Raw genomic sequence first — 16,074 nt, forward strand, 5'->3', positions numbered from 1 at the left:
ATATAATAAAAAAGAGCCATCCCATTCTCTGAGTAGAGTGATGAAAGGCGGGAGCTTAGTCCACCATCATAGGAGAATCTAACAAAAGCAATAACCCTCTCTACTCTCTTCACTGTGGCACAACTTCTGGCCTTTTTGAATGCTGGGCAAAAAAATGGCAGCAGCGTTGGCCCATTTGGGGCAACAATAATGTTTTTTCTTTCTCTGTGGAATGACTCTCGACTTATCCATGGATCATATTACTTGTCTTACTTGTCCGAATGTGTCTCCCGCTATGACCCATCTCGAAATTTAAGATCTTCAGGCGAGGCCCTGCTGGCGGTCCCGCCAGCCTCACAGTGCGGCTGGCGGGGACGAGACACAGGGTCTTTTCAGTAGTGGCTCCTTGCCTATGGAACACCTTCCCAAATGATGTCAGGCAGGCTCCCTCCCTTCTATCTTTCCGCAGAAAACTTAAGACCTGGTTGTGGGACCAGGCCTTCGATCAGTAACAGCAGAATCAATTACTACCACATCCTTTAGAACTCAACGACAGACCCAGTTTTCAGACTCAAAATGCGCCAATCGTGTGTGTGTGTGTATATATATATATATATGTGTGTGTATATTTTTATGAATGTTTAATGTATTTAATTTTAATTGATTGAATGTTTTGTATTATTTATATATATATGTTTTATTGTAAGCCACCCTGAGTCCCCTATTGGGTGAGAAGGGCGGGATACAATACTGTATAAATAAATAATAAATAAATATCAAAATCCATCATTTTGGCCCAGAATCCCGCCCTCGATTTATACATGAGGTTGATGTATACACAAATATGCATGGTTTTAACATATTTCAGTTAATGTACAATGCTGTGATAAACTAGCAAGAATCTCACTGCTCATAAAAATTCAGAGCTGTCTAATGCCAAACACTGCTCTTCTATATACTTTTAAATGCTAGTGTGAACTCCTACGCAATCAGGATCAGCTTAATACTATTTTTGGCTGAACTTCTAGGACAGCTCTTCCCAACCTGACCAATGGCCACACTGATTGAGGGCGATGTACACTGAAGCATGTGGTGGGCAAAATGCAGCTTGAAAGCTGTATGAGCCTCTTCAGCTCCTATTTTGCACCCTAGGATTCCCAACCCCTCCAAGCTTTCTGATTTGTTTTAGCTAAACCAGGACTACAAAACAACAACAAAAAACTGTCAAGTTGTCATAAACATGAAGCAGTTTACACTATTGTCAATCCCACAGCTTCCCTCCTTAAGGTAAAAAAAGGGCTGATTATTAACCAAAACTTAAAAGTGCATCACATAATTTCCACTTCAGACACAACATGTCACTGTGAGTCTCTGAGAGGTTACTAGGATGAAACCTGGCCTCTACCACCAGCACAGCTGCCCATGCTATCGTAGCCCCCAATAATTACATTACGTAACAATGTAGTCTGGGTTTTCTTTTTAATACACATTACCATACAATTTTTGAGACACTGCTAGAATTTTCAGAACTACATATTTAAGTTTTTTAATTAATAATCTAGTAGAAACATCCAGGTTTCCAATACCAGGAAAATTGCAATCTTATTTGTGGAGTAATTTTCCTATGGCCAATTGGCGTTTTTATAAAAGCTTCTACAACACAGTGTTCATCCTAAATTTGGGAGATCTAGTTTAACAACATGGCACACAAGAAATGGTGGGAATATACAAAATTAGGATGGTCTTCAGAATAGGTATTGTCAATCCTGAAGTCTAAATTATTAAATGGTCAAGAAGACAAATCCATTACCTTTCTTTAAACATAATCCTATACTCTACTGAGCATTAGGATCTTTGTACTGTGCAAGGGACATACGCCATTAATAAGGATATCCTTTTACAGCATAGTAGCTACTGCAGGAAGTGGAGACAAACATTCCTACAAAGCCCTGTGCAAATCAATTACGCAGTACAGGGCAGATGGGACCAAAAAAGGGTCAGAGGGCAGGAGCCGTTAAGACTCAAATGTGCATCCTAAGAATAGTTAAAACTAGGTACTTTGTCACCTTCAGACCTGCAAGGTTTCCCCAAACTGACTGCAAAGCTGGCTCCTGAATTCAAGGAAGACAGGCTTCAAGAAAATGCAGACACTGTTGTTCCGTCCCCCAGGACGATGGTTTGCCTTACCTATTGGTCGTTTGTTTGTTTTCCCTCCTTTGCATCTTGTTTCAGCCTCTGGCTGCAAAGCCCAGGAAAAGTGGCTTGGAATCTGCAAAAGCTGGCTGCAGTTTTCTTTGCAGTGATTGGTCAAAGAGTGCAACATCTTAGGACCGCCCTTTTTACCAGGGTCTAGTCTCCATTTTGGAGCTTCATTCTGGCTATAGTTTTCCAACGTGCTGGAGCTGTGCAAGGCTAACTGGGACAAATCATCCTCAAAACCAGGCCAATCTAAGCCTATCCAAATTAGATAAGTATTGAATTATACTGATCTGGAATAGGAATTCTAGTTAGAGGAGCAGGGTTATTCCATCGCTTCTAGAACTAATCTTTGCTGTAAAGATAGGGAAGGAAAGAGTTTCTCCTTCTAATATAGGCAGCGTGATTAGGGTATAGTGGTTTTATAATCACCTTTGCTTTCTGGAACCAGGGATAATTCTGTACCTAAAACCTATAGAAATTTGTTTCATTTTCTGCAACTTTAAGATCTGTGCCAGGTTTACAACCTTGTATGAATAAACACCCTTTTTTGAAGTTATCCAGACTCAGTCGTTCAATATCTATAGGACAGCTTATAGGGATTTGCAGTTCGCCCGGATAAAGGACAGCACGTTTCAGTTTTATAGTTTTTTATTGTCCGGCGGACGGCACAGTTTTGAGGTAGATCAGCGGTTTTTCCGCTTCAGCTAGCTTGCACGGCCATAGAGACTTTGATTTTGTTGGTCTGTTGCAGTGAAAGCTTGCTGCCAGGCCGAAAGGCAAGTGAGAGAGTGGGGCTCCATTCCTTCAGCCTCTGCAGTATCCTGCTCTTCAGCTCGCGTGTGTGCGCGTAGCCCTGCGGCTGTTTCGGCAATTGCACGGCAAAACCCAGCAGTAGGTCCTGGAGGTGGTGAGTCCAGAAGCACTCGGCCGGGACAGTCGCCTGGCGGTGGTGACCTGCCTCATCGTCCTGCGGTGGTGACCTGCCTCATTGTCCTGCGGTGGTGACCTGCCTCATCGTCCTGCGGTGGTGACCTGCTTCATCGTCCTGCGGTGGTGACCTGTTTCATCGACCTGCGGTGGTGACCTCCCTTCACAGCGGGGAGGAGGCGTCTCTTCTCTCCTCCTTTCCAAAGCCAGCCTCGGTGCTCCTTCGGCGGCAGGCCTCGAGCCGCAGAGCACGAGGTGCTTGAAAATTTGGCGAAGTCGCCATTTTGGCAGTTTACGTCACTCGGGCAAGGGAGGTATCAAGTGGCAAGTTGCTGTCAGTTGACATTTTGCAGCTTGCCCACCAAAGTCTGGCGCCAAAGGTCACAATCTTTGTAAAGTATAGTTACTTAGTGATATATATTGCTATGGTTAAGTGCTGTGAATTGTATTATATATTGAATTTGCTTTTATTGTAAATTTACTTGCAGGTATATTGCATTTGCCTTTGTTGTAAATTTACTTGCTATTAAGAATACATAATGTCTATGCAATTTCAAGATGATGCAGATGGTATACCTCCTTCTGAGGCTGAAAGTAGGAATGAAAGGCCCCAAAGGATAAAGCACCCTTCAGCCAAGATGCTAGCCCATCTAATAGATGAAAAGGAGCTCCTCCATGTGAGGTTAGGTTCGGCATGGGAGCGAATTGTAACATTGATGGACAGAATTGAGAGCTTGGGTATTACAAGGGTGCCATCCATATTACAGACAGACCTTGAAGAGACCTTCGGTCTCTGGAGGGGTTTGGTGTCTAAGATAGTCCAGGTCCTCGAGCGCATTAACGCCAAGGATTCAGAGTTAGAAATAGTGAGTGTCTTAGCTGACACTAATGAGAAAGAAAATAAGGTGAGGGCAATTCTAGATGCCTTGGAATTTAGTTCTCCACCTGTTAATCTAAGGTCTGAGCCAAAAGGAAATCAGTCTTCCTTATGCAGCCATGAGACCAATCTTTTAAAATCACCTGCTGTGGCACTTAGTCTTAAGTCCAACCGCTCTAGCCAGGTATCTAAACTAAGGGAGTGTGCATCATCTAAACATAGCCACTCTAACAAGTCTTCTGCTGCTGGGAGTGCCATCTCTTCCCTAGCTGCCTTGCACATTAAGGAGGCTGCACGTCTGGAGCTAAAGAGCAAGGTAGCGGGGGCGGAGGCTGATGCTAAGGCAGCTGATCTCACCCTTCCCTTTAAAGAAGAAGAGCAACGACTGCAAATAGAACAGGCCCGTAGACAAAGCGAAATGCAAATAGAACAGGCTCGTATAGAGATGCTTAGAATAAAGATGGATGCCGCAGCCAAAAGGGTAAGGGCTGAGACTTTGGCCAAGGCCCTAATTGAGCCACTCACAGAAGAAAATGTAAGCCAGTTACCAATACAGGATCCTTCTGCCAAAGTGTTTGCGCACCTTGGCAGCATGAACAGTCAGTTTTCGGATGAGGAACAGGGAGACTTCTCTCCTTACCCAGAGCAGGGCCCCAAAGTCACTTTTGAATTTCCTGCAGAGCAGAGCGTCATAGCGGGGAGCTCACCCTTGCTCGAGCTACCTGTGCCTCCTGCTAAAACCCTAGGTCAGTCAATCAGGGCCTCAAGGCCGAGTGCTAGTTGGCCCCTACAGACAGCTGCACGGGGAACCATCGATTCGTCAGTGGTCGATGTCATCCCTCCAAGAGGCCAAAGGTTGACGCAAGGTACACGGTGGGAGTCCACTCCACAACAGCAAACTCCTCAATTGTTCCCTTCGACGCCAGAGTCCCAGCTTGTCTCCATCATCAGAAGCCCCAGAAGAGATCTTAAGGACAAGGGTGTCGAAAAGTTTTCGGACAAGCCTGAGGAATTTCTTCTCTGGAAGGCCACCTTCCAGAGAGCAATCAGAGACTTAAGGTTATTGCCTGAGGAAGAACTGACTCTTCTGGCTGCATGGTTGGGCCCAGCCTCATCCTCACAAGTTAAGAAGATCTACGCAGCCCACGTAGCCGATCCCGACAAAGCCCTGGAAAAGGCCTGGGCCAGGTTGCAGCAGAGGTATGGGGCCAGCACAGAGATTGAAGCATCTCTTATGGACAAGCTCCAAAGGTTCCCAGCTTTAAAACTCAAAGACTTCAAACTCTTGTGGGACCTCAGCGATCTCCTTGCGGAATTAGAGTCGGCCAAGGAGAATCCAGAACTGCCCGGTTTGAAGTGCCTCGATCAGCACCTGTCCCAGAGGCAGATCTTGACCAAGCTGCCCTTCACTTTGCAAGAACGCTGGGGACAGGAGGTCTTCAACTACAAGGAGGCCCACTCCCAGGCATACCCTCCATTTTCTCATTTGGTCCAGTTCATCACCAGGGCGGCCAGAGAAAGGAATGATCCGCAGACGGGCCTCCCCACCTTATACCAAGGGACCCAGCCAGAGAAGGCACCTGAAGTGGACAAGAAACCACCTAGAGAGGCCAAAAGACCGGTTAGTGTTAAGGCTGTTGAAACTCAGCACAGGGCCAACGAATCCAAGTCAGAGGTGAAGGAGGTGCTCTGCCCCATTCACCAAAAGCCTCACAGTTTGGCCAACTGCCGGGAATTTGGCAAGAAGCCTTATAAAGAAAGACAACAGATTGTACAGAAGCTGGGCATATGTTTTAGGTGCTGTGGAGCAACTCCACACTTTGCATCCAACTGCAAAGAAAACATCAAGTGTGAGAAATGCAACAGCCTCAAGCATTGCACCGCAATGCACAACTCCAATATCATCTCCCACCCCAAAGAGAACGCTTCACCAAAAGAAAAGTCAGCAGTCGAAGACACCGACAAGCCAGCCGCACCAGAGATGCAGGTGGAAGTTTCAGCAGTCGCCTGTACAGAGCTGTGTTCTGACTCGCACCAGTACAGAGTTTGTCATCCTATCTGCCTAGCGGATGTATATCCAGCCAAGAGCCCTTGGCTTAGAAAGAGACTCTATGTGGCCCTGGATTCACAGAGCGACGCCTCCCTGGCTACTCCAGAGTTCTTCCGCATGTTTGACCTTAAAACCAAGATGGTCGACTACACTATGACTACGTGTGCAGGAAAAAAGAAGTTGCAGGGTCGCATAGCATCTGGCTTTGTTGTCTCCTCTTGCGACCAGAAGAGACAGTTCAAGTTGCCAGACCTGATTGAGTGTTCCTCCATCCCTCGGAACAGAAAACAAATTGTAACTAGAGAAGTTGTGGAGGCTCATCCACATTTGCGACGGTTAAAGAATGCTATACCAGCCTTTCGGCCAGATGTGGACATTGCCCTTTTGCTTGGCTCGGACTGCCCGAGCTTGTTCTGTGTGAACGACCAAGTTAAAGGACCTCCAGGTGCACCTATCGCACAACAATTGCCATTAGGCTGGACAGTCATAGGCCCAGTGTGCATAAACAAGATGCACCCACCATCGTCGTTGGACTCCAATCAAGCACAGGTGCTTAAAGGTGGACGTCCTACACTTGTGCGCAGTTGCCTAAGTCATATCTCGGTCTACTGCCAAGCAATAACTCCAGAGTATTCCTCCATCTTCAAAGTCTCTGAGAGAGACGAAGCCACAGCGCTCTCGAAAGATGAGCAAAGGTTTTCGGACATTATGAATGCTCAAGTCTCACGAAGTGCAGAGGTGAAAGCCTGCAAATCAACCACAGAAATCAAGATGGGCCAAAGATCTTGCCTGGAACCACACCGTTTTGAATGTTTTTCGGAGTGGCACAGTCTTCTTAGAGCAGTTGCTAGGCTTATACATCGCTTAGTCTGCAAAGATAGTCAGCCTTTGCAAGTTCAGGACATGTTGAAGGCTAAGGGAGTAATATTCAGGTCAGTTCAGAGGCATGAGTTTAGTCTAGAAATAGCCAGGTTAGAACAAGGGCTTGACACCCCCAGTCGGAGTTTCTTGCATGAGTTAAACCCATTTCTAGGCAAGGAGGGTATTTTGAGAGTTGGAGGAAGGTTAGCCAAAGCTAAACTCAAGGCGTGCATAAAAAACCCCATCATCATACCCCCTAATAGTCACACTGCATTGCTGCTCGTTCGGCATCACCATGAAAGGATCCATCACCAGGGTAGAACTCTGACTGAGGCGACCCTTAGAAATGAAGGCCTGTGGGTGGTAAATGCTAAAAGTTTGGTCAGCAGTGTTATTTTTAAGTGTGTCAAATGTCGGCGACTCAGACGTAACTGTCAAAGTCAGTTAATGGCAGAACTACCTCAGGATAGGACTTTGACAGACCCACCCCTTTCCCATGTGGGAATCGATGTGTTTGGTCCTTGGGAGGTTGTCACTAGGAAAACCAGGGGTGGTGTTGTAAATAACAAAAGATGTGCGGTTTTGTTTACTTGTTTGTCAGTACGAGCTGTCCATATAGAGGTTGCAGAGGGAATGGACACTTCATCATTCATAAACGCATTGAAAAGGTTCATAGCCCTCCGTGGGCCAATTAAGTCAATTCGATCGGACTGTGGCACCAATTTTGCATGTGCAGACCTTAGCCAACCACTTCTGGAAGAGGTGGAAGGCCGAATACTTAAGCCAGCTTCCAACCAGAAGACTCTGGCAAACCCCAGAGGACAATTTCAAGGTGGGAAACCTTGTGTTGCTAAAGGACAAAGACTTGCCCCGCTATGCCTGGCCTATGGGCATTATACTAAAGACCTTTCCTTGCCCTGACGGTAAGGTTAGAAAAGTTCAGGTAAAGACTCATAGTAAGGACAAAATGTCTGTCCTGGACAGACCAACCAGCAATTTCGTGTTGCCTGTCCAAAGTGTGTAAGTTTTATACTGTTTTATTGTTGTGTATACAAAGGTGTTTGTATGTTTTTGATTGGTAAATTCCCACATCCTGGGAATTTAGCGGGGAGTGTTCCGTCCCCCAGGACGATGGTTTGCCTTACCTATTGGTCGTTTGTTTGTTTTCCCTCCTTTGCATCTTGTTTCAGCCTCTGGCTGCAAAGCCCAGGAAAAGTGGCTTGGAATCTGCAAAAGCTGGCTGCAGTTTTCTTTGCAGTGATTGGTCAAAGAGTGCAACATCTTAGGACCGCCCTTTTTACCAGGGTCTAGTCTCCATTTTGGAGCTTCATTCTGGCTATAGTTTTCCAACGTGCTGGAGCTGTGCAAGGCTAACTGGGACAAATCATCCTCAAAACCAGGCCAATCTAAGCCTATCCAAATTAGATAAGTATTGAATTATACTGATCTGGAATAGGAATTCTAGTTAGAGGAGCAGGGTTATTCCATCGCTTCTAGAACTAATCTTTGCTGTAAAGATAGGGAAGGAAAGAGTTTCTCCTTCTAATATAGGCAGCGTGATTAGGGTATAGTGGTTTTATAATCACCTTTGCTTTCTGGAACCAGGGATAATTCTGTACCTAAAACCTATAGAAATTTGTTTCATTTTCTGCAACTTTAAGATCTGTGCCAGGTTTACAACCTTGTATGAATAAACACCCTTTTTTGAAGTTATCCAGACTCAGTCGTTCAATATCTATAGGACAGCTTATAGGGATTTGCAGTTCGCCCGGATAAAGGACAGCACGTTTCAGTTTTATAGTTTTTTATTGTCCGGCGGACGGCACAACTGTCCTATCAATACCTACTCAGAAGTATGCTAAACTAGCAAAAAAGGATCTGATGATCACATGAATGTGCACAGACAGTCTACAGTTAATAAGGAATTTGCCTTCACCTGATAGCCAACGTATATTGCGCACAATTATGTTCTAGAAAGCAACAAATAATTGCCATGTACTCCTGTGTGCAAATTATGTTACCTAAACTGTCTGTAACTCTGGTCAAAATAACCAATTTCTTCTGCAACCCTAATCTTTGAATGTTTAATCAATAAATTGACAGGAAAACCACTTGATTTATGTTGAACGCCATCTAGTTGCAGTAGCACTACCATATTGTTTTTATGTGCCACATTACGTGAAAGTGAACTACAGAACTGGGGCTGCCAAAGTGTTACATAAAATCACTGCAGGATGTTAGTATTCAGTTAAGTAGTTAAGATCAAAACAGCTCTGAGTTAAAGACATTAATCCATTAGCGGCTCTAGATTGTACGAGCACAAGATTCAAGGATAATGCCCAGTAAGTTGCAAAAAAATCTCCCTGAGCATTTCTATCGCAAAGCAAAATTTCACTTGAATAAATATAAAATGTCAGTTAAAACTATTGTGAATGATATATGAGTAAGGAGGAAATAGTTGTTCTCAGAACTGACTGTTCATGTTGCATATTGGTGACTATGAAATCACTGAACGTCTCACTTAAAACAATGCCATGTTTAAAGAAAATAATTAATTCCTGTTAAAGATAAGTCACCTGAAAACATCAAAAATAGGAAGAAGGGGATAATCAGGTACACTTGTAGTAGTGCAAGGTGATGATCCAGTCTATAACTCATTTCCTTAGCCACCCCTGAGGGTCAAATTAGATGCAGCAGCAATGGAGTACATGACATGCCTCTGATTTCTTACAACATTTGCAAGTAGACACTTTGGAGAACGGTTTGGGATCAAGAGAATAAGATTTAATTCTCTCCTGTTTCACAAAGAGATGATTAATGGGCAAACCTGCTTTCCCCCCTGCTACCCACATACATATGGGGCAACTTTCACAAAGAAATCAGTATAGAGAAAAAGCGGTAAACTCCTCTGTACAAATGGTGGACATCTTTTTCCATATCTTCCTCCCTCTTCAAATACCAGCATTTGTGGGTGCTCAAGCCACATTATTATAATGGCCTAGTAAATTGTGCCCCTTCTATAAAATGGCAAAACCAAGTTGTTTTTATTTTTAGTTCTTATGGTTGAATCCATTGATACAGGGGTTCAAGTGTACTGAGGCTCATCCTCACTGTCCATGGCAATCAATCTCTTCGATAGTGTGTTTCTCTACAGATCTTCCCATGAGCTGCCTGATCAGCTTCCATGTCCTTCTTCCTGGCAATTACGGTTTCTTTGTTTTATTAGTTTACCCAAGCACATGCTTTCAGTGAAGTCATCTCACTAAGATCTAAGTGCAATTTTTAATTTTACCCAGAAATCCCACTGTATCAACTGCTTAATGCTAAATTAAAATTTACACAAATCTCACTGAGTCAGTGGGCCTGCTCTACTTAAGACTAATACATTAATTTAGATCTAATTATTTTATCTGTTACATTTAAAGACAAAAGTTTTTTCTCATCCCACAGAACTTTAGCACAGATCACACAGTATGATCTCCATATTCATGGGGGATTTGTTCCAAGACACATACCTGTGGATACAGTGAATTCTATATTTTGATTTTACCTGGGCAGTAAATGTATCATAGAACTGTACTAGATGACTTCCTGGGCCTTAGAGAGGCCCAGGAAGAATTGACATTTTTTGGAGTATGGATAAGCAAAATTGTGGGTCTCAAATCTCTGGATAAGGGGTGGCATATTGTATTTTCAGTTCTCTTTCTTAGCATAATGTCTCAGTGTTCTTAATGGATTTGATAGTAAATTGATGCCACAGAAATGTGGTATTACTTGTGGGGAGAGGAAAGAATAAAAAAAAAAGATACAAATCCCAGGAAACTACCTATATAATACTATTAGGGGAATAGTGGGGGGGTATGTTATTCATGGGACAAAGTACACCGGTTTTACAAACTCAGCTTTAGCAGCCAAGAATCACTAAACCAAGTGATGCTAAACAGGACTAGAGAGAACAAAATTTACTTCTCTAATCCAGGGTCAATCTTACCTCTAATTTGGATAGTGCCAACAACCTCTCCAAGACTGCAATCCTAGAAACTCTCTATTAAGCTTCCCTGAATCAGTGGAGCCTTATCTGAATGAAAAATGCACAGGAATTGAATCGTAGCTGTCATTTACAACCATAGGAATTTTAATGTATCTTAACATGAATACACCTGTAATTGACGTGTTAAAAAAAAGATTAGGAATATCAAACAGAAACTATAAAGCCGTTCAAAGTAATTTAGCCCCTTTTATTTACTGGCAAGCCTGGCCTGCTACATCAAAGAGTAAAAGTAGTTCTCAAAAGTTTAACACAATATTTTTTAAAGGAATGGGGAAAGGCTCAATTTGCAGGCTGCAAGCAGCCAATCCTCCACTAACTTTGAGGAAACTAGTTCCTTTTTTACTTACTAGTGAAATTAAGGTCTCTCAAGAGCCTAAAACAGAACAGGGAAGACAAAAACATGGTGAAATTGTCCCCATGGCCCCAAAGAGAGGATGTAGTCTTTCAAAGTCCAGTGGGAGATCAATGTACAAGTTCTGAAAATACACTGGGTGTCTTATCCAAGAAATAGTTTATAAAAGACACCAACTACATGGAATTCAAAATGCAACACAATAACCACAGTGGCAGTCAAATTATATTTTCCATAGCTTTCTGAAATACTAACTGCTATCAAAGCTGCATTAAACATAGACAATTGATCAGATGCAACAAGTGACAGTCATAACAATATATACTTAACCAGTTAAATAGATGAGCATTACAACACAGAGGTACACCAGCATGTCTTACAAAACGCTGCTCATGAAGATCCTTTTCACTTTCTAGAGAGAAGGGAGGTACTATAAGACCGGAAAGAGAAGCTCACACCACTGAAGAAGCATAAATCCTGTCCTACTGTAAGGCATGCCTGTTAAACCACGTGGCTTTCTGAAAACACACAAATCTGAAAAATCTCTGTGATAGTGTTGTCATCTGGTACTGAGACAGCAGTAGGGTCCATTCAATATTGCAGAGTTGCCTAAGATTATTTGAAGAGGTCAATGAAAATCTTCATCTCAAAATAACAAAGACAGAACCTAGTATTACCAATTGATTACACAGTTTTAACTACTGAACCATGCTTATAGCTGGACAAAATAAAACATGCCAACTCAGCACACTTATCTCTATAGCCAAGAATGTTTTCGGCATCTGCCATGAAGTGTCAGCAGTCTTAAGGTTCAAAGAGACACCAAAGAAAGGCACAATGAACAAGGCAAGGACATTATGTGAGAATGTTCTTGTTTCCAGAGTCCAAAATATGCCAGTTTGAAACAGTTGAAATCTCACACAAGAAAAAGCATACATTTTCCTGCAAAGATTACATATCCTTCTCCAATGAGAACATGTAATGAATCCTTTCATACTACAACTGGAATTGCAAGAAGCCTCACAATTTTGTTCACACAAAACACACCATAACAACCACTTCCTTTATTTATTGTTGTTGCATGCCATCAAGTCCTTTCTGACTTATGGTGACATAGCAACTCCTATCATTGGGTTTTCTTGACAAGATTTCTTCAGAGCGGGTTCCCCTTTGCTTTCCACAGAAGCAGAATATGATCTGAGCAAGGTAAATCATGGTTGAGCAGCAATTTAAAACCTGGTTCCAGAGTCGTAATCCGATGCTCAAACCAGTATATCATGATGGCTTTTACATTCTTTGTATGCCAAATAAAATAATCTACTGGTTTATTTAGAACTAGTTCAGACTCAGAACCAATTCATACCATATTATATTGCTGCCTGTAACATTCAGTGAAGAAATTCATGTGGGAAAGCCATGAGAACTCCATTTATAATCTCACATTACAAGGCTAGTCCTACTTTTGGCAGAATGAAGCAGATCCATATCGATCAGATTCTGAATGATCTCAACAGGCAGAATGTTGTATGTTGTATATTTTATTTCCTGCTGTTATATTTTTTTTCTGTCAGGGAGGAATAAAGAAGCTTATTGTATGCTTCATTTTTATAGAAGGAGGGAATATTTACTGTTCTTCAGGTTGCCAAATATTTTGGACCACATTTATCACATATCACCTCTTCTTTTCCTACAGACAGTTCACACACTGAAATACAAATCAACAGGTGATGAGACACCAGAAGCATAGACTTGTGAATTAACAGAACTTAAAACAGCATACAGGCAGTTACAAACATCTGACTTACAAAACAACTCCTAGTTTAGAAGGGGGCTGAGACAACAGGAAGTGATGCAAATCTGCCCCTTGGTAGGGAAATTAACTCCTGAAAGAGTTTTCATGGGGAAAAGGTTTCTCCATTGAAGCTTTCTCACCAATCCTTGTTTCCACAACAAGCCAAATTTTTCAAAATACAACTATCACAGGGACAAAGTCAGGTGAACATCTTCTGAATAGGGGCACAGACAGCAAAACAAACACAAGGGAGTTAACATTTCAGTAAGTTAGGTAAAATATGTGTGTGTGTGTATATATATGACTGGAGTTACATTTAAAATGTATCTGCTCCCACTTACACTCAGGGACTGCCTGTATCACCACCAAGAAGCAGCACTGTAAGTATAATGGGTCATTAAATGTTATACAAGTTGATTACCCCTAATGCAGAATTCTGAAATATTCCAAAATCCAGTACTGTCCATTTTTGCTTTTTCATTGTTCAATGTACGCACACTTTGTTTCATGCACAAAATTACTAAATATATTGTGTATAAAACTAACTCCAGGTTATGTACTTAAGGTGTATATGAAACAAAAAGGAGTTTCATGTTTAGCCTTGGGTCCCATCTCCAAGATATCTTGATATTACATATAGTAAAATAAAGGAATTCCAAAATATTTTTTTAGAAAAATCTGCAATCTAAAGCACTTCTGGTCCCAGGGATTTTGGCTAAAGGATACTCAACCTGTAAAAGTAAAGTATCTTGCATTAACACAATATAGAAACTGAAATTGGTTGCTTGTTGATGCTTTTTATTATTGTTATAATGTTTTTGTTTTATTCTGTTTTACATTGTGAACTGCATTTTTATGTAATTACATTTTAACTGTGTTGTTGGGCTCTGCCCTATGTAAGCCGCCCAGAGTCCCTTTCGGGAGATGGAGGCGGGGTACAAAAATAAAGTTATTATTATCATCATTATAACATTGCAAATCATCATCATCATAATCAATCTTTATTTATATCTCGCTTTTCTCCCTCATGGGACCCAAAGCGGCTTACAACAAATTAAAACCACATAAATAACAAGCAGAGTACATCAATAATATAAACACAATAAGATAAACAGATTAAGAAAAACAACTACAGTATAGTTTACAATATACAACGCATTTGAGAGCTCATAAAACTAACCACTGCCTGCTAGATAAACCTATATGGAAAAGGAGGTACTAAAGTACGGTGACGCACGTGAACAACAACAGAGGTAAGACATCCTGTTATTTCTCAAATGCATGCGCGCCTATAGACGCACACTCTTGTGCTGGACAAGAACAAGTACCCAATGCAACTACAGATAATCTCAAATGAACACTCTCTGGCCCCATTTGATTTAAACTCCCAGGACCACTTGTCCACCACGTGCTGAAACAAAGAAGCCACAAAGCTTCCCTGAGGGAAAAAGAAGGGGGGAAACAATACTGTACTCTAAACCCAAATTTCCATCAATGGCTGCATCTACACTGTAGAATTAATGCAGTTTGGTGACAGCACTCTTTGAGTAGAAAAGTCTAAAATTAGGATCAGAATTAATTCTATAGTGTAGATGATGTATGAGCAAACTTGGGCCCTCCAGGTGTTTTGGACTCCAACGCCCACCATTCCTAATAGCCTCAGGCCCTTTCCTTTTCCCCCTCAGCCGCTTAAGGGGAAAAGGAAAGGGCCTGAGGCTATTAGGAATGGTGGGCGTTGGAGTCCAAAACACCTGGAGGGCCTAAATTTGCCCATGCCTTGAATGGCTGCAACCAGGGAAAGCTGAAGGACAACGGTTAGGATAACACAGCAGTGAGATTGGTGCCATCATGAAAGGACAACCCCCAGGATTCCATCGCACCCAGCCAAGCAGTTACCAAGTGGCACCGAACTGCGTTAATTCTCCCGTGTGGATGCACCTCTTTCACCTCTCCCTCCCCATACTTGCTGCGCTATGGTGGGGTCCATCCCCGTCCCTCCTCGCCACGTGGAGGAGCGCACCCGCGTGGACTGGCTCGCCCACCAGCCACCCCACGCACGTACCTGCGGCTTATATGGGACCCACGCGCCCCGGGCTCCTTCCTTCCTTCTCTCCCTCCTTCCTTCGGCCCCCTCCCCTCTGGCCTCCTTCCGAAGAAGAAGCGCGACTCACGGCTGCTCCCGCCCCTCGCACGCTATAACGGGCCACGCGGGGAGAAGCCTCCTTGAGAGGCGGGGAAAAGGGCGGGCTCAAGGCCTCCCTCCCTGGGCTGGAGGAGAGGGTTCCCTGGGTCCCCAGGCGGCGAAGAGAGAAGAGGCCTGCCTTTGTCTGGGGCTCTCTTTCAGACGCGAGGCGGGAAACTGACAGGGAGGGAGAGAAGGCATGAGGGGGCCAGTCAATGGGCCGCCGAAGGAGAGGGCGCTTTCTGCACGTAGTGAAGGGAGAGGAGAAGAAGGTGATGATGATGATTTATTTATTTATTTATAGTAGAGTCTCACTTATCCAACACTCGCTTATCCAACGTTCTGGATAACACATCTGGATAACACATGTGCTTATCCAACACATTTTTGTAGTCAATGTTTTCAATACATCGTGATATTTTGATGCTAAATTCATAAATACAGTAATTACTACATAGCATTACTGCATATTGAACTACTTTTTCTGCCAAATTTGTTGTCTAACATGATGTTTTGGTGCTTCATTTGTAAAATCATAACCTAATTTGATGTTTAATAGGCTTTTCCTTAATGCCTCCTTATTATCCAACATATTTGCTTATCCAACATTCTGCCGGCCCGTTTATGTTGGATAAGTGAGACTCTACTGTATTTATAACATCATTTCTACTCCGCCCTTCTCACCCATCAGGGGACTCAGGGCGGCTTACAATATAAAGACATACATAAAAACCATTTACATCATGATTTAAAAAAAAACATTTAAATAAAAATTACATTAAAATTAAGAACCTGCCTAATTAT

General features: G+C 42.8%; 1 protein-coding gene across 2 annotated transcripts in view; it reads right to left on the reverse strand.

The window, feature by feature from the left end:
• The window catches only part of slc16a1 (solute carrier family 16 member 1), a 47,656-nt gene extending 32,349 nt beyond the window's left edge, over positions 1-15,307 (reverse strand). The window contains exon 1 of one of the 2 annotated variants that reach the window (XM_008109848.3): positions 15,151-15,307. The gene's annotated coding sequence lies outside the window, so the exon portion shown is untranslated. Of the gene's footprint in view, positions 1-15,051; positions 15,073-15,150 lie in introns of those variants that run through there. The other variant, XM_008109850.3, reaches the window with a different exon arrangement.
• Between the last annotated feature and the right edge of the window lie 767 nt (positions 15,308-16,074).

Source organism: Anolis carolinensis, chromosome 4 (genome assembly GCF_035594765.1).
Source record: "Anolis carolinensis isolate JA03-04 chromosome 4, rAnoCar3.1.pri, whole genome shotgun sequence".
In the NCBI taxonomy this organism is placed as follows: domain Eukaryota; kingdom Metazoa; phylum Chordata; class Lepidosauria; order Squamata; family Dactyloidae; genus Anolis; species Anolis carolinensis.